Source organism: Ranitomeya variabilis, chromosome 2 (assembly GCF_051348905.1).
Source record: "Ranitomeya variabilis isolate aRanVar5 chromosome 2, aRanVar5.hap1, whole genome shotgun sequence".
In the NCBI taxonomy this organism is placed as follows: Eukaryota; Metazoa; Chordata; class Amphibia; order Anura; family Dendrobatidae; genus Ranitomeya; species Ranitomeya variabilis.
In genome coordinates, this window is record NC_135233.1 from 860,473,732 (window position 1) to 860,493,863 (window position 20,132).

General features: G+C 42.6%; 1 protein-coding gene across 6 annotated transcripts in view; it reads left to right on the top strand.

The window, feature by feature from the left end:
• Positions 1-20,132, top strand: part of LPP (LIM domain containing preferred translocation partner in lipoma) — a 377,393-nt gene that overhangs the window by 95,534 nt on the left and 261,727 nt on the right. For 3 of the 6 annotated variants that reach the window (XM_077290271.1, XM_077290273.1, XM_077290275.1), the window contains one exon: positions 2,627-2,683. The exons of the other annotated variants lie outside the window; for them this stretch is intronic. The gene's annotated coding sequence lies outside the window, so the exon portion shown is untranslated. The remainder of the gene's footprint in view (positions 1-2,626; positions 2,684-20,132) is intronic. 6 annotated transcript variants of the gene reach the window in all.

A 20,132-nucleotide genomic window follows, 5' to 3' on the forward strand; every position in this document is an offset into this window, starting at 1 on the left:
CTGTTACACGACGTGGAGCTCTGCATGTATTCGCAGTCAAATTGTGTAACGGGGTCTACAGTCACTCTGTGACATACCTCCAGCCACTGTCCAACTAGTCCGTTTCTGACCTCGCGCAATACACCTGCATTCAGTGAGGCCGCATCCATCTAGTTGGATTGTGGCCAAAGTATCCATAGTCTGAACTTAGTCACATGCCCGCTGTTCCTGGCGCTGACACCGGACAATTTTCGCAGTGCGTGCGATGTTTGGATTCACTCACAAGTCTGCACTCGCATAAAGTGACTCCAGACTTGTACTTTTACACCAACTGACAGATTTCCTTTAAAGGGAATCTGTCAGAAGGATTAACCTTCCTGGTCCTAAGCGGTCTATACGTGCATGCATGTAGGTCCTAGAAAGCTGAATAAAATGATACCCTGATATCTGTGATCCGATGTCTTAATCCAGAGAAATCCACATTTTTCATATGTATAAATGGCCTCTTCTAGGCTCTGGGTAGGACGCTGCCTGGAAGTTAACTCTGCCTCCAGAGCTCATATTACATGACGGGGAGTTATCAGTGTGAGACAAGTAACTAACACAGAACAGGGAAAATTAAGTTTATCTTCTTGCAAGCACATTTTTTGCTACTCTCTTGAGCACTGCTGTATTGTAAAATTATTGCAGCCCTGTCTGCCTGTGAGATGGAGACTGAGAGGAACCTGCAGATGTGTCCAGTATAATCACACACAGCTCTGCAGGGAGAGCGGGGAGCGGCCTCCAGAGCTTATCTTCCAGAGCCTGGAAGAGGTAATTTATATAAAGTGATAAAAGATGATTTATCCACGACATCTGATGAGACATATAGGGGTCACTTTCCTCAACAGTCTATAACCTGCATACCCATAGTAATAGTTTAGATAGGTCAAATGTTGTGACAGATTCTTTGTTTGCCATGCACCCCAAAAATTGAAGATGAGCTGCGGCCACCGGCATCAGGGGCTTATCTACTGCATTCTGGAGGCGCTGGGCCTCTGACCTTTCCCTGCGCACTGCAGTACTTTGCTCTGCCCTCAACAGGGCAGACAAAGTACGCCTGCGCCGGAGCCGCAGCGTGAAGACAAGAAGAGGACGCCATCGTAAGAAGATGGGAGGCCCCGGACCGCGACGCCCATCGGACCAGAACCGGACCGGGACCGCCCCTGGGTGAGTATAATCTAACCTCTTTTTCTTATCTTCCAAGATACATCGGGGGCTTATCTACAGCATTCCAGAATGCTGTAGATAAGCCCCTGATGCCGGAGGCCGCAGCTCATCTTCAATTTTGGGGTGACCGGTTCCCTTTAAATGGCTATCGCCGATTGTTTAGTTCAGTCATCTCGGTCAACTCTCCCATAGATACCAATGTTCATTCAGCTGAACGTTCCTGTATTTTCTATGAGGAAGATGACTTGCAAGTCGGCCGACGGCTTATCTCTAGGGTAGCCGTGCGATAGGGAGTCCGAAATCAGACATGCGCAATAGACATCTCTCCTGACCCATGAGTTGGACGGTACAAGTTAGCCCACTGTTTTCCAAACTCCGGTGCTCACAACCCCCAGCACATCATGTTTTCTAGATTTCCTTAGTATTGCTTAGCGCCTGGAATTATCCTATATTCTCTCACCTGCACAGTACTAAGGAAATCTGAAAACATGATCTGTTGGGGGCCGTGAGGACTGAAGTTTGGGAAACGCTGGGCTAAACCCGGGTTCGATTAAAATCGGTCTATTGCGTATGGAGGCCTTTATTAATTTAGTACTGTCTGATAGGTGGCGGTGCCCACCCTTGTGGAGCTTGGTGCATAAAGGTCACCACTAATCTGCAGACTAGAAGCCAGTGGAGTTTAGGATCTCTGCAGTGATTAACATGAACACAAACATTGTGCACCGTTGGCTTCATAGCCACAGACTTTCATGTCCGAGCAGTTACAAGCAAGCCATAAAGCTCATGGAGCGGTGAATTGCATGGCTCTATCTGGCAGTGTGATGGACGATTCAGGGTTTGGTGAATACCAGGAGAGCGATCACTGCCTAACTGCATTGTGCCAACTGCAAATACACCAATGATACTGGAGCTTGTTTGGGGTTTTAGATGGTTCTGTTTTATTTTTTTTATTTTTTTTTATTTATTTTTTGCCGCTTTCCACACTGGTTAATTTTTGGTTTATCCTGTTTTTTTCTAGTCAATCAGTAAGCAAAAAAACCCTTTGGCAGATTTCTGATTTGTTTTTGTTGTTGTTGTTTTTTTTCCATGCTTTTTACAGTCTGAGAGCAATTTGTAAAGCAAAGCACAATTACAGGATATTATCTTATTTTGGGCAACTACTATGAGCATGGTGAATTAGACATTGGAATTAGGTAGTTAGGTATTATGTGCGCTATTAGCAGTCTGCACCTTTGATAGCAGCCTTACGTGTTTATATGCGAATATCCAGTCCAGAATAGAGCCGAGAAGAGAATCTTCTGCTCCGCGGTCACTTGACGATGTGCACATTCTTGTATAGCGCTGTGGTTTACATTCATTGTATTGAGAACATAGGAAAAGCAGTGTTAATCCTCTACACAGTTTGTAACAGACATATATTTTTTTCCCCTTCTCGCAGAGTTTGCATTGTTTGATCAAGCAGAACACAGACGTCTGTTAGGGAGATCAGGAAGAGGTAAGGAAGACGATATTCTCATTATTCTTATGAAACCAGTTGTGAGCTGTTTAGCAATAATTGTCTGTTTTTCTCTAGAATTTATTGCTTGCATAAAATCACTATGAACCATTCATACTTTGACCATTAGCTTACAGGCCTATCACTTACAGGATCATCTCCTCAAACATTGTTCCAATAAGAATAGACTTTGTAAAATCAAGAATTTGGGATTATTGATATGACAAACTTAAGGGGTTGTCAAGTACTTTTATATTGATGGCCCATTTTTATAATAGGTCATTAATATCAGATCGGTGGCAGTGTGACACTTAGCAGCCCCACCGATTAGCTGTTCCTGGTGCTGTCGGGCCGGATGTGATAATTTGCAGAGCTGCACAGCTCAATCCACGGTATAGAGGCTGAAGCAGGGTACTGCACACCCGCCCCTCTTATTTGAATGGGTATGGGTGGATCTGCAGATGGGTTTATTCACTGAAATTAGGTAATAGATTATTATACAGTTAGGAAGGCTGCACTGCTACATTATAGCGGTGTAATCCTCTTCATTAACTGTGATATTTGTTCCCCACCTTGTGGAGAAAGTCTGTGCTACAGTCCACGCAGTTCCATCATCCCTTTATGGAACGTATAAAGTCACATGGTGACACCCTGAGAATTACGTGATCACATGTCCCAAGTCATGTATTTTCAGATAGAAATAAACTACTACACAAGATCATAGCATGTTAGAGTTGGAAGGGACCTTCAAGGTCATTGTGTCCAACCCCCTGCTCAATGCAGGATTCACTAAACCATCTCACAGATGTCTGCCCACCTCTGTTTGAAGACTTCCATTGAAAAGGAACACCTCTCATGGCAGCCTGTTCCACTCATTGATCACCCTCACTGTCAAAATGTTTTTCTAATATCCAATCTGTATCTTCTCCCTTTCAGTTTCATTTCAGTCCTTCCCATGTTTCCATGTGCAGTTAAGAATAAGGATTATCCCTCTACATCTCTTCAGATATTTGTGGACAGCTATTAAGTCTCCTCTTAGCCTTCTTTTTTGCAAGCTAAACATTCCCAGATCCTTTGACCGTTCCTCACAGGACATACCGTAGTTTGTAGTCTGCTCACCATCCTGGTAGCTCTTCTCTGATCTTGCTCCAGTTTTTCAATGTAAAAAAGCGGATTGATTTGAACTTTTATGTTTTTTTATTTTTTTTTTTATATTTTTAAACACTTTTTTTTTCTTTTGGCATGCTTCAATAGCCTCCATAGGAGGCTAGAAGCTGCCATAGTGCGATCGCATCTGCTACAGAGGTGATGATCAGATCACCTCTGTGCAGCAGAATTACAGGCTTGCTATGTGCGTCGACAACAGGGTACACCGTACACGGTCAGCCAAATTCTTCACTGCGCATGTGCGCAATTCGCATAAGTGCTTGCATATGTGTAGATCAGCGATTTGTTATTTCAGTGGAAAATTCAGAATATACTGTTTCCGAAAAAGTTCATATGAGATTTTAGAATTATAACAGAATATTATAAAGTTTCGTATCATTTCTCAAAAACCTTACTGTGGTGAAATATGTATAAAAATGTGTGCATGAACCATGTATAGGTTTATTATGTGACTAGTAATAATGTAACATCTGTCCTGAAGGCTGCAGGTCTCACCCAGGTGTTAATATGTATTTTCCTGAGACAGCAGACTTCTGTCTCCAATCTCACCAGGGGGTCGTGCTGGGAACCAAGAAGAAAGGGAACATTTGACATCTCCTAGCTCTTTGGAAGAGAGATATCAATTGCAGCCTGACACTGTCTATCTGTGGGAACTTTTACACAGGGAGTCTAGAAGCAAATGGTGTGTTCATTGGGTGAGCGGCTGCGGTCCAATCAAAAACAAGCAGTTATGGCGTTGGCCTGAGGGGCTGGTCTGGAAGTCTGACCTCCAGAGTAAATCTATAAATTAGGCCTGTTTACATAGAATCGTGTTCACATGCGAGGGCAGCCTGGAAAGCTGATGTGTTCCACCAAGTCTATATTCATCCTACCCTCAGGGCGCAGAAAGCAGGCTACAATTTAGCTATTTCTGTAAGTTTTCTCCTGTTTATTTTATACTATTTTGCATACCTGTATGTCTTTTTAGTATCATATTTTATACCTTTTTCTTACTGTAAGCACTTAATCTTTTTTTGTATTAAAGCATAAAACTTTAACAAGTTGAACCTTGAATGTTCTGAAGAATCCATAGCCTAAGGTGTGTGAGCCTTATTAGTGGTAGACAGTATTAGTAATTTCCGGGACTCATCGCCCGTGTATTCGGTGAGTGGTGGCAGCGTGTATGAGCGGGTGTGTGGTCTGGGTCGGTGGGTGATTTATGCTCCCATCACAGCATAGGACAGAGGTTGAATGCTGGACTGAGAGTGGGGAGATAGATTAACCCTTGCAGGCACAACCCCAAATCACATGTTGAGAGCTGATACGTGACAAATTAGTGGCAGCGCGGAGTGGGGGGAGGGGGTTCCGTTACACTTACGTGGTAGGAAAAATCTGAAGTCATTTCTGAATGATTTTTTCATGCTGATATCCGGATCACTCAAAATTGTCTGAGGGACAAAACCTTTGTAACACCGTGTAATCATTTGCCAGGATGTGTCGGCTAAACCTGCTAAAAGCACTGTCCGAGACTCCGTCCCTATATGATATGCATATACTAGAAAAGCATAATGTCACGCCACACTTGTGCCTGCAACTCTAAGGAGGTTCTTACTTCTGTATGGAAGCTGTGAACATGCCCCAATCTCCGTCCGGAGGTCTGCCAGTAGTTTTTGATTCATTGCTTGATGAGCCTTTTATCAAATAATGAAATAATGAATATATAAGTGACACAATTGTTATAATGCTCAACCAAAAGGAAGCAGAGCCATGTGATGAGGTGACCTGTTTTACCCTGTTACGCCTTTGTATGACCTGATTTTTCGGGAGATCTTTTCCATTCATCATACATGTGTCTTGTTACCTCGGCTGTGAAAAGCCTTCTGTGTAATCTGCTCCAGTCTGGTTAATCCAGCCGTCATGAATAGTCGTAATGTTACATAACGTTACTTGGAGCTGCAATGTGTTCAGGACTGAAGCCTGCACTGTGACCACACTTTTTTTTTCTCTCTTGCTTATTTGGGAAGGGTGTGTTACTTGTGTCACTGAAGATGTCCTAATAAAACTTCTGTTTTCTCCTCACCCCCACTCCCGCCCCATATATTTTCCAGTTTAGCACAGGAGCACTGTGAAAAATAAGGCTAGATGTAATCCGGGTTATAAAATAGTTTGGCAATCTTTTCTGGCATCCTTCATTTGGCAGCAGAAGAACCTCAGATCTGGCACTTTGCACAAGTATGTGTTTGTCAAATGCAAAATGTGAAAAAATAAACAATTGGATGATTTCGGTGTCCCTTTGGCAGGGCTCCTCCGCTGACTGTGGAATTTGCCATTTTTAGCTCTACAAATTAATGTTTTGAGTTATTTTGCCCACCGGTTTTCTGTCTCCTCTTTTATAAAGGCGACTTTGTGTTTCTTCACAGTTCATCATCCCGATTCGGCCTTTGTACACAAGCCACAGTGGAACCAAAAACGTGGTCAAACAATCACAAGATGCTTAGCAGGCTTTTTAAGAGGGCTTATTTAGGAAGGTTCGCCCTGTCTTGTACCATGATCTGTGGGATGCATTTCACATTGGTATTACTAATGGCTAGGAATAGAATGCTTTCCAAATAACATTGAACACTGTGAACTACTTTTATGCCCTTAAATCTTTGTTCTGTAGAGTCTCAAAAATAAGGATAATGATTGCTAAGAGTCAGTAGTTTTCTTCTCTTGCAATCTAGAGTTTATCTATTTGTAAGTTACTTTTCAGTATGTTATGTAGTAGTAATATGTACTTGTTAAAGAGAACCTTTGACCGGTTTTGGTATGTTAAACTGGCCACATCATGGAATAGTGACTGCCGAGCTGAGAAAAATGTATTCATTTATTTTTCTTTGTTGTGAAGATGTTGGTTTAGGGGGGGGGGGGGGTGTACTTTTTCCCCTGCTTGATGCCTCCTACTTCTGATTGGTGAACATCATGCATGCAAAAAAGTTAACATGCTAAAGCTTAAAGGTCCTCTTTATAGACTTTGGGTTAAACATTATAGGAGTATTCCAGCTTTAATAAGCTATCTCAATTCCATTGGATCGGTGTGGGTCCGACACTGAAACCCCCACCAAATGACAAAATCGAGCACTCGTGTCTCCTGTTCTTCCGGTAGTTACAAGACCATGGGCATGTGTCTTCAGTATCATAGAGTTGAATAGTGCGGCAGGGTATATTCATGGCCTTTTCCTCGTCATCTTATTGTGGCTGCAATGTCGATGCCTTAGGAAGAACCGAGGGGATAACTCTGTCCCACCCAGATCTTAGAGTTATTAGCTAGCCATCAGAAAGGTGAGAACTTATTTGGGTTGGAAAACCCCATTATAGAGAACTTATCTGACTCATGTTGGCCGAACTATGAGCAGCATGAATCCGGACACAGGCCGAGATGTCTGCACTACTTCCGTAGACTAAGGCTACGTTCACACTAGCGTTGTGCGCCGCTGCGTCGGCGACGCAACGCACAACGCACGCAAAAACGCGGCAAAACGCACGCAAAAACGCTGCGTTTTGCGACGCATGCGTCGGTTTTTGCCGAAAATCGGACGCAAGAAAAATGCAACTTGTTGCGTTTTCTTGGTCCGACGCTTGCGGCAAAAAAGACGCATGTGTGGCACAACGCAACAAAAAAAAATGCATGCGTCCCCCATGTTAAGTATAGGGGGCGCATGACGCATGCGTCGCCGCTGCGTCGCCGACGCAAACCCGACGCACATTAGCTTAACGCTAATGTGAACGTAGCCTAACAGATCTTTCCTTATATGTATATTTAGGAGCGATTGGTCAGTCAAAGGAATCGGGGCTGGGAGAAGCTACCCGAGACGCACCTTGGATTAGTCATCTGAGACAGTCGGCTTTAGAAGTATGTTTATGAAATGCTGCAGCGTTAAACCTACATGGCTACATACAGCAGAGTAAAATATGCACGGCGATAATAGTGCTGCCAGTGTCTGATTCATGCTGTTGTGGTTCGGGCAGCACCAATTAGATGACAAGTAACTTTTTTTTAAATGGGAGTTTTCACTCTAAGGAAAGTGGACACCAAACACTCTTTTATGTACAGCTGCAGCCAAAAAATGGTGACTCGAGCGACTGAGTGCCAGGGCTGGACTGGGGGGAGTGAAGGGGCTTTGTTTGCCATTTCAGTTACCGTACATAATAGTATTTGGGGTCCAGTTTAAGTTTAAAAACCCTTTAATTCCATATAGAATTCTTGTGCAGTTTTTCTTTGAGTAAATATGTTTTTGGAAACCACGCTGAAGGGTATGGTATTTATTTTGTAACTGATGGACTATAAATATCCTATACATTATTTTCATTTTTTCCAAATTCTAGAGTTTTTATCAATTTTGGAATAAGCATTGATTTTATGTACTCACGTGTTCTGGATCCCCGACCACCTTGGAACCTACTCTGCAGGACTGACTCTCCCAAGTGCTCCTGTGACGCGTTTCGACCGCACTAGGCAGTCTTGCATGAGTAAGGCTGCCTAGTGCAGTCGAAACGTGTCGACTGGGTCATGTCGACCACGTATATTTTTCTTTTGTATGCACTATAATTTCTTTTGAAAAATAAAAAGAGAAGGAAGATCCAGTCCTGTTGAGCCGGACTCCAATTTTTTCTATCTTCCTTGATGTGAGGCCAGTGCGAGGCCGGAGTCTGAGCCCCAGGTGGATGAGCAACTGGGTGAGCTGCAATCAAGTTTCTATACTGATAGCGAATTTAGACTGTGAGCCCCTTTGGGGACAGTGATGATAATGTGTGCAAAACTGTAAAGCGCTGCGGAATATGTTAGCGCTATATAAAAATAAATATTATTATTATTATACTTATAGGTTGTATTTGTGGGATTCTTTTGTTAGCCAGTAAGAGCAGATTTCTAATTGCAGCTATTTTCCTTGGGTGCGGTATCTTCATTGTTTCCATTGCTGCCTCACAAACCAACTGGTCTTCCATTGTTGCCCCAGACACGAGTAGCAGTATGGTTCTTGAATGAGTACAGACTCATGTCCGCTATTCCTTTTGCAATGTGTATGGCTGACCGGTTCCATTATGTTCCTAGTAAACTATATACCTATATACACTAAACACTGTTTTTATAGTCTATCAATGGGTGACATCACCCAAGATCTGTCTAGTTGATATTTAAGAAGTCTGATCAACATAGAAGTGTTTTCATCATGAACGTGATGTCTTCAGTGTTCATACCACTTCTGCCTTCTCACGAGTGTCACTTCTGTCTATTGAGTCAGTTGTAGATAAATGCAAAGGAGTAGCAAGGAGAGATGTGGTGGACAGAGCTTTCGCCTTTCATTTTTACATTGTAACCCTTGGTATATTTAAAGGGAATCTCAGTAGAATTACCTCAATATCTGTGATCTGATGTCTTAATGCAGAGAAATCAATCTTTTTGTCTTATTTGTAAATGAGCTATTCCAGGCTCTGGGCCGGACATAGATCTGCATGAGAATCCGCCTCCAGATTTTGTGTTAAATGAAAGGGGGAGTTACCAGTGTGAGACATGTAATGACTGACAGTCTGCTCTCATAATCACACACGGCTCTGCAGTGAGATCAGAGCTCACACCATACATTCCGATAATTTTTTTGCTTTTCACCATTTTGGTAATTTCACTGCATTTGGATTTTTTCCTTTTTTACTTTTTTTCAGTAAACTGTGATAAAATGAATGGTGTCATTCAAAAGTACAACTTGTATTGCATAATGCAAGCCCTGACCCGTCTGTGTGGACAATGAAATAAAAAGGTTATGGTTCTTGGGAGAACTGGAGAAAAACACAAAAACACAGAAACTGAAATTGTCCTTGTTGAGAAGGAGTTCACAAGGTTTGGAGGCAGATGCTCCTGCAGAACCGTGTCCGGCCCATAGAGCTTAAGGCTATGTGCACACGTTCTGGATTTTTTGCGTGTTTTTCACATTTTTTCGGCGGTTTTCCGTTGCAAAAATGCTAAAAAAAAAGCTTACATTCAGCATCCCATCAATTTAATGCATTCCGCAATTGTCGTGCCCATGCTGTGTTTTTTTCTGTGAAAAAAACACATCGTGGAAAAAAACGCAGCATGTTCATTAATTTTGTGGATTTTTTTTGGATTTGCCACTATATTATTGCATTGGGAACATCCGGAAAAATCTGCAAAAACACGAAAAAAAAACCATGAGAAAAACGCGAGCGGATTTCCTGTGAAAGTAGTCCAGATTTGCTCAGGAAAATTCTGCAAACTTTCCTGAACGTGTGCACATAACCTAACAGCTCATTTACATATAAAAAATGTGGATTTCTCTGGAATAAAATACTGGATCATAGATATCAAGGTTAAGAAATCTCTGACTGCTCACTTGACTAAAATGTCCAGAAAGCAGGGATGTAAATTCATGGAACAAATGTTTGGGTAAGAAGTAAGCAGGCTCCTTGCATCTTCTCGCCCGACCACTTGCACCAGTGACCCCATTCCGTCACATCTCCTCCAGTCCCTTTCCCCCGCTGTCACCTCTCACATAACAAAAATATTCAACCTTTCCCTCACTTCCGGTATTTTTCCCTCCTCATTTAAGCATGCCATCATACATCCATTACTTAAAAAACCCTCCCTCGACCAAAACTGTGCCGCTAATTATAGACCTGCCTCTAATCTTCCCTTCATCTCTAAACTCCTCGAACGCCTGGTCCACTCCCGTCTTACCCGCTATCTCTCAGATAACTCTCTTCTCGACCCTCTTCAATCTGGCTTCCGCTCTTTACGCTCTACTGAGACTGCCCTCACTAAAGTCTCTAATGACCTACTAACAGCTAAATCTAATGGTCACTACTCCATGCTAATTCTCTTGGATCTCTCCGCAGCATTCGACACTGTGGATCATCAGCTCCTCCTCACTATGCTCCGCTCCATCGGCCTCAAGGACACCGTTCTCTCTTGGTTCTCCTCCTATCTCTCTGACCGATCCTTCACTGTATGTTTTGCTGATTCCTCCTCCTCTCACCTTCCCCTTACTGTTGGGGTTCCTCAAGGATCAGTCCTAGGCCCCCTCCTCTTCTCTTTGTATACTGCCCCTATTGGACAAACAATCAGTAGATTTGGTTTCCAGTACCATCTCTATGCTGACGACACCCAATTATACACCTCTTCTCCTGCTTTCACGCCGACCTTCTTAGAAAACACCAGTGATTGTCTTACCGCTGTCTCTAACATCATGTCCTCCCTCTATCTGAAACTGAACCTGTCAAAAACTGAACTCCTCGCGTTCTCTCCCTCTACTAACCTACCTTCGCCTGACATTGCCATCTCCGTGTGCGGTTCCACCATTACTCCCAAGCAACATGCCCGCTGTCTTGGGGTCATCCTTGATTCCGAGCGTTCATTCACCCCCCACATCCGATCACTGGCTCGCTCTTCTTATCTGCATCTCAAAAATATTTCTAGAATTCGCCCTTTTCTTACTTTTGACTCTGCAAAAACTCTTACTGGGGGGGGGGGGGGGAGAGCAAACTCCAAAGAATAGCCAAGGTCTATAAAAATGCTTTATTTATACAGGGCATAGAGGTGGTGACAGCAACAAGCAACCACCAAACAAACTAAAAGCAGGGGCACTGGGAACCCAAAACATGCCTTTAAAGTATAGAATACAAATATCATCCCATCTCCACAAGGGATCTGGATATATTAGAGCATACGGTCAGCATAAAGTACAATACAGCAAAGGTAAATAATACATCACCCAGGTAAAGTCAGCAAGTGCAGGCAGACGGGGTCCCAGCGCCCGCCCCCAAAAAAACTCTTACTGTCTCACTTATTCATTCTTGTCTGGACTATTGTAACTCTCTACTAATCGGCCTCCCTCTTACCAAACTCTCCCCGCTCCAATCTGTCCTGAATGCTGCTGCCAGGATCATATTCCTCACCAACCGTTACACCGATGCCTCTACCTTGCACCAGTCATTACACTGGCTACCCATCCACTCCAGAATCCAGTACAAAACTACTACCCTCATCCACAAAGCACTCCATGGCTCAGCACCACCCTACATCTCCTCTCTGGTCTCAGTCTACCACCCTACCCGTGCCCTCCGCTAATGACCTCAGGTTAGCATCCTCAATAATCAGAACCTCCCATTCCCGTCTCCAAGACTTTACACGTGCTGCGCCGATTCTTTGGAATGCACTACCTAGGTTAATACGATTAATCCCCAATCCCCACAGTTTTAAGTGTGCCCTAAAAACGCACTTGTTCAGACTGGCCTACCGCCTCAACGCATTAACCTAACTATCCCTGTGTGGCCTAATAAAAATATATATATATATATATATATATATATATATATATATATATATATATATATATATATATATATATATATATATATATATATATATATATATATATATATATATATATATATATATATATATATATATATATAAAACATAATCAGGTTCCTCGCATCATGTTCTCATACACTTTATGCAGTCAATAGCCTCTGTGTCTGTACTTCTACATACTTAGGCTGTTAACTGGTTCATGCAGCTTTACATGAACACCCAAGCCTTACACTATGGCTGGTCCAAGTAACTAAAGCAATTGTTACCATCCACCTCTCGTGTCTCCCCTTTTCCTCATAGTTTGTAAGCTTGCGAGCAGGGCCCTCATTCCTCCTGGTATCTGTTTTGAACTGTGATTTCTGTTATGCTGTAATGTCTATTGTCTGTACAAGTCCCCTCTATAAGTTGTAAAGCGCTGCGGAATATGTTGGCGCTATATAAATAAAATTATTATTATTATTATTATTATTATTATTATTATTTTGGGTACGTACCCACAGTGACTTTTTTTGCTGCGGTCTCAAAGCATAATTTGAGTGGTAGCTCAGTTTTTGAGGAGGATTTTGGTTGTTTCTGCTCCCTAAACTCCTTGTGCACATAGCCTTATACTGAGTAGTTCCCCACAATATTATATACCAGTCTTTTCAGCTTCTCTTATTATGCTCACTGCAGATTGCTCTGCATATTCCCATATTATGATATTGAGACAAGACACTTGACATGAGTCTTTAGAGTCATTATACACAGAGTATAAACACAACACTAAGGGTAAGTTCACACTAGGTGTTTTTTTTCAGCTGTTTTTTTTTCTGCAGCAAAACCTGATCTCTTAGCAGGGAAGATGCTTTAGAAAAAAAATAGGTTTGTGCTTTGCATTTGCGTTTTTTGCTGCTTCTTTGTGCCTTATTGCTCTGGTTTTGGCATACTAGATTACTCTTTTGTGCATGCTGATATCAACTTCAACTTATCAACTATTTTGTGTTCCCAGCCTATTAATATCAGCCCTTTGCTATCTGGTTAGCCTTAGCTGGCTAACCCCACGTCATTTTTTGTATACGGTCCCTCCTTTTAATAACCAATAAAAGCTAATCAGATGGCTGTAAGCTGACATTAACAGGCTTGGAAGCTCCAGGGATATTGAGCCTTTTACAGCATAAGACCAGCTCTCAGCTGTCTGCTTTTCCTTAGCTGGTTATTAAAAATAGTGGGGACTACACTCCATATTTTTTTTTTTATTATAGATAACTACATGTACAGTAAACGACACGTACACTGCACTAATTACGGTATGTATCTCAGACATCTTTCTATCTGTTTAACTATCTATATATAGCAGCACCAGCCTTTCCTGTTCACCAGTATATAGCACAGCCTCCCCTGTAAACCAGTATACAGCACATTCCCCCTGTCACCAGTCTCCCCTGTCACCAGTCTCCCCTGTCACCAGTGTACGGCAGCAGCCTCCCATGCCACCAGCCTCCTCTCACTAGTGTACGGCAGCAGCCTCCCCTGCCACCAGCCTCCTCTCACCAGTGTACGGCAGCAGCCTCCCCTGCCACCAGCCTCCTCTCACCAGTGTACGGCAGCAGCCTCCCCTGCCACCAGCCTCCTCTCACCAGTGTACGGCAGCAGCCTCCCCTGCCACCAGCCTCCTCTCACCAGTGTACGGCAGCAGCCTCCCTTGTCACCAGCCTCCCCCCATCTTGAGCTCTATGAGCGCTCACCTGCTCCTGTGTCCTTGTCCCATGTTGACTTCCTCCTCCTCTGCTGTGATGTCTGCAGTGAGAGATCATCTCATCCTCCTCACATGCACAGACACCGCAGCACCTCAGATGCAGGGACCTCTTTGACCCCGGAAGTTGCGGCGCCACTACTTCCTGGGTCTGCCAGCTCCCTGCATCGTGGTCAATATGGAGGTGCACCCCCCCTCCGAAAAGACAACAGATTTCCTGGATTGGATTGTCTAACGGAGGAGAGGTCAAAAGAAAAAAAAAAAAAAATCCTTCCATGTCTTGGTGCCGCCTCCTGCAGCCCGGCGCCCTAGGCTCTTGCCCTCCAATACCTAGTGACAAATACGGCCCTGGTCACAGGGACATGTGCGCAGCCCCATAGATTTAAATGGGTCTATGTACGTAAGTGTCTCCAGTATGTGTGAGAACTGTCACCACACAAACTGGAGACACTGATGTGTAAAGGGGGCCTTAAGCAGAGGCCCATGCAGGTAGAAGGTTCCTGCATTTCAGACACTGATGTGTAAAAGGGGGCCTTAAGCAGAGGCCCATGCAGGTAGAAGGTTCCTGCATTTCATGTAATGCTCTTTCATTGCTGGGCCTTAGCTGGGAAACAAGCTATATATATATATACTAGACTGTGGCCCGATTCTAACGCATCGGGTATTCTAGAATATGCATGTCCCTGTAGTATATGGACAATGATGATTCCAGAATTCGTGGCAGACTGTGCCCGTCGCTGATTGGTCGAGGCAACCTTTATGATATCATCATCGCCATGGTAACCATTATGACATCTACGTCGATACTGTGCCCGTCGCTGATTGGTCGAGGCCTGGCGGCCTCGACCAATCAGAGACGCGAGATTTCCATTATGACATCATCGTCGCCATGCTGTGCCCGTCTCTGATTATCTCTCTCTCTCTCTCTCTCTCTCTCTCTCTATATATATATATATATATATATATATATATATATATATATATATATATATATATATATATATATATACATATATATATATATATATATATATATATATATATATATACATATATACATACTGTGTGTATATATATAAAGTTTTTAATACAACTTTTAATTTTTACACTTTTTTTCATTTTCTTGTGGAAATCTAACTACTTTTCGTTTTGGCTGTTTTTCACACATTCAACAAGGTTCTCAATATATCGAACAACTTAAAAAAACATTTTTGAAGCAAACATGCTGAAGATTCGAATAAGTGAATCACAGCTCATTGGGGAAGTGTTCTGAGCATATGCTGAAGCTGTTACCTTTTCTGTAATGAGCATTACAAATTCAGAAATAAAATGTGATACATTTCAAAACGATAAAGTCGAAACAAATATTAAATGAGAATCTCTGAGACATTGTCACACACGTACTTTGTGTTAAGTTCTGTCCTTTTGGTTCCTTTTTACTTTGATACTTTTTAACAGCATATACATGTTATACACTGTGACCCAAGTAGGTACTCCCAGTGTGTATTTGCCATCTGAATCCTTAATGATTGCTATAACATGATGGAAGTCACTGAATGAGTAATTAACTTTTCTTGAGGGTTTCTATGATATATCCTTTAAACGAATGATATACGGACTTAGATGCCTGTGAGAAAAGCCACACGGTTATGTCACCCATTGGACATGCGGTAATGGGATCCTTTTTACAGAGAAGTCATAAACTGTTAGTGACATGTCTGTTACATGGATACTATGATAGTGTATAGGTGATGGATGCCATCATAAGGCGTTTGTCACAAGCTCCATTTAATGTATACGTTACGAGTAGTGATGAGCGAATATACTCGTTACTCGAGATTTCCCGAGCACGCTCGGATGACCTCTGAGTATTTTTTAGTGCTCGGAGATTTAGTTTTCATCGCCTCAGCTGAATGATTTACTGCTTTTAGCCAGCACAAGTACATGTGGGGGTTGCCTGGTTGCTAGGGAATCCCCACATGTAATCAAGCTGGCTAGTAGATGTAAATCATTCAGCTGCGGCGAAAAAAAACAATCTCCGAGCACTAAAAAATATTCGGAGGACACCTTAGCGTGCTCGGGAAATCTTGAGTAATGAGTATATTCGCTCATCACTAGTTACGAGTAGAGAGGAGCAAACGTGCTTGGATAAGCTGTTATCTGAGCATGCTCGGGTGGTAACCGAGTGTCTTTGGCTTGTTTGAGAAATATGTTCAGGTCCCCGCGCCTTCATGTCTTGTTGCATGTTCGACAGTCGCAACACATGTAGGGATTGTCTAACAAACAGACAGTCCCTCCATGTGTAGCGGCTGTCGAACAGATGCAAGACATGCAGGTTCGGGGACTCGAACATATTTTTCAAGCACGTGGAAGTCACTCTGTTAGCACCTGAGCATGTTGGCTCATCACTAGCTATGAGCTTTTGAGATCATATACCCTAAATTTAAAGGGAATCTGTTAACAAGTTTTCACACCCCAAACAATTTATATACCCATGTAGCTCTTTCAAAGAAAATTCCGGCAATACCTTTACAAGGTCAGTCTGTTCCTTCGCTACTTAGAAATCAGCATTTTCATTATTACGGTATATAGAATAGATCTGAAGCTTCTGTCATTTCTGCTCTATTCCCGCACAGCGCCTCCTCCTCTTGACTGGCCTATCCGTGATGCAGGAGGTGGTGGCACTAGGCGGGGAATATAGCCAGGGTTACTGAGGCTTCAGATCTACAGCCTCATTTGTATATTCAAATGCTGGTTTTTCAGTAATGGAGGAGTGGACTGGTCATGTAAACGTATTGCTGGACTTTCCAAGAAAAGAGTTACATGTACATATAAATAATTTGGGGTGTGAAATCCTGCTGAAAGATTCCCTTCAAGCAAAAAATTGAGTTTCTAGGTTGAGATATGATGATGATAAAGAGAGCCACTCGAAGGGTTAGACGTCTAAAGCAGAGGTTCCCTTTAGTATAATTGAAAGTAATCAATGGGTTTGTGTCTCCACATTGCAGATAGCCGAGCTCAGTGTTGTCAGGGTTCACTCCTGCTTAAGCACAAGTACAAACCGTCAAGGAAAGAAAGTGGTCACTTTTATGGAAAAATGCTATAAAAAGCAGAAATAGGTATCCACCGTAATTGGGAAATATTGTAATGTTATTCTTGCTAATTTGGCCATGATCGGTCCAGTCGTCACAACCAGGCTCCTGTACCTGCACCATTTCCATGATTTATGGTTATGGCACTTTGCTGTAAATCTTGCTATAGCTTAATAGTATATGATGGTGCAGGAAGTGGTTAAAAGGTTATTCTCATCAGTGCAAATTATCACTTATATCATAGGTAATAACTTGCAGATCTGTCAGGGGCTAAGCTGTCCCTTCCTGAGAACAGGGTTCTAAAAAGCCCCTCCAGTCAGATGGGGGATTCTAGAGACCCTTTCTTGGAATATTAGGGGTCCCCACACTGTCAGCTATCCCATGGATGGGTGATGACTTGCAATGTTAGAAATAAACTTTTATGTGCCAAGAAGTGGAAGTTACCTAATGGTGAGGAAAGGTGGGCACATCTCTATAGTAGTTCTTGTCTGCTCCTGTATTCTGTTGGTGGTTTCTGACTCCTTGTTGGACTTTCTGAACCACCTTTTGGCTGCGTGAATCCTTTCTCTGCTCTCTTCTTTGCTCCCTGCATGTCTTTTTATTTTGTCTTTCTTTCCTTGCACTGACTGCCTCACTGAATAGGTTTTGCTCTATCTCTCTCTTGTTTGGTCATATATTTAGAAATGGGCGAACCCCTGGATATTCGGGTTTGCCAAACAATTAAAAAAAAAAAGTTTGGTTCAGCTACTAGAACAGTACCTGGACCCGATTCACTTGCATGGGGGCCCAAACATCCAGTGTTTGCCTCACTGTCATGTGCATGACAGCGCAGAAAACACGGCCTATGATCGGTGGTAAAATCATCACTGCCGATCAGTCAAACGACAGCGTGAGCCCGCAGCTGTGATCGAAGGTGAAAAGTTCACCCATGGTCACTAGCGTCGGCTGATGTGATTATTACTCACATCAGGCCACGCCTGCTGCCGCTGCTAATAACAAAGAGAGCAGGCAGTGGCTGATGGAAGTATTCATCAGCCTGCACTCTAAATAAAAAATCAGATATGCCAATTGTGGTGCTTTGGCCATCTCTTCCCACTTGTCTTGTAGCGGTGGCAAGTGGGGTTCATGTTTGCGCAGTGGTGAGTTCACCGTAGAAATTTCCACCTAGTGAACTCACACTGCATCGTGAGACTTTTTCTCACTGTTTATCCTCACACATGGATTATGTCATGGGATAGAATGACAGACAGGTGAGGAATATGGTTGTTTTTTATTTTTGTTTTATTTTTTTGCAGGCGATCATGGCTTCAATGGAATAGGCATTAGGTGAGTATAACTGTTATTTTTAAGTAAAAACATGTTTTTTTTATTTTAAATAAGACTTTATTCTAGCTGTGTGTTTATTTACAATACAACTATAGGATTAGTAATGGAGAGGTGTCTTATAGATGTCTCTCCATTGCAAAGCCGTGGGCTTGATGTCACCGGACAATACCAGACAAATGAACCCCACTTGCAGCCACCACAGGGTAAGTGGGAAGTGTCAGGCAAAGCGCCAGAATTGGCACATCTAACAGATGCACCTTTTCTGGGAGGCTGTGAGCTGCTATTTTTGGGCTAAGGGGGGCCAATATGCATGGCCCCTTACCAGCCTGAGAATACTATCTCCCAGCTGTCTGCTTTAGCTTGGCTGGTTGTCAAAAATGGGGGGGACCCTACATCGCTATTTTTATTTCAGTAATTTTAAAAATAAACGGTGTGGGGACCCCTCTATTCTTGATAACCAACCTTGCTAAAGCGAACAGGTGAGGGTTGTAGCCCACAGCTGTCAGTTTTGCCGGGCTGATTATCAAAAATACAGGGGATACCCACGCCGTTTTGTTTTTAAATTATTTATTTAAAGTGCAGGCATCTGCTGATGAATACTCCCATCAACCGTGCCTACTCTCGCTGTTATTAGCGGCAGCAGGTGAAGGCTGATGGGCACAGTAGTCCCATCAGATGACGCCAGTGACTAGAGTAAACGTCTGACAGTGTGAGAACCACAGCGCTCTGGCCTGTGGTATTAATATTGCAGCCAATCAGAACTGCCGGAGTGTGCCGAACCTGAAAAGTAACAATGAGTTCCTGGTAAAGTCCGTGTGGTGTTCGGTACGGATCCTGAACTTTACTGTTCGCTTTCGCCTATCTCTAGTTATATCCTGATCCTGCCATCAGCTCACCCAATTGTTCCCCTAATCTGTCTGGTAGAGGAGCAGTAGACTCAGATTGGTTGTTACCGGGTCCCTTATCCCTTTTTGGGAGCGGCTACGTATTGTGGACAGGGGTATGCTCTTCTAGCCCTTATACACTAGCTGGGAGAAATCCATGTGTCTGGCGCTCCTGTAGGGATTGGCAAGTGGAGGCACACATGCGGTTTTACGGCCTACTAGCATACTTTGACCTCCAAATCTAAGGATAGGCTTCCTATTGAAAAGATCAGCAAAGCTTTTATTTATTACTTTATTCAGGAATTACATATTGTCTCGATTTGCCAAAATGTTTGATACATGTAGTTTCTAGGTCTGCTACTGATTCTAGTGAATACATGGTCCTGCATGAGTGGTTGCCCTTCTGCATCACTTGCGACAATATCCATAGCCTTAGCCCTGATGCAGTGCCGCTAGTGATATGTATTTGCAAATACTGACATAAAATGATGACTCTCTTAAAAAAATAAATAAATTTAAAAAAAAAAAAATCACTTTAACAGCATGAAGTTAATTTGTATCATGTTAAACTTTTTTTTTAAACCAAAATAAAATAGGTTTAGTCATTAAGTTCCACAATAGGTTTAATATGACAGGGTTAATGTGCACCAGTAAACCAGTTAAACCTATTTTTTTTGCTCTTTTTTCAAAATGTATCTTTGTGCATTGAAGAATTTATGATTGTTGCTCATTAAGGTTTTCAGTGAACAGTGTAATTGAATGGTATCATTTGTAATCAAATGCTAAGCAGTGGAAAATGGCTTAATCAACATTGATATGCAAAGAAGATCAATTATTGCTTGATTCTTAACACAGTAAAATAAAAAAAAAGATGCAATACCTGCCTGACACCAGTGTGATCGGT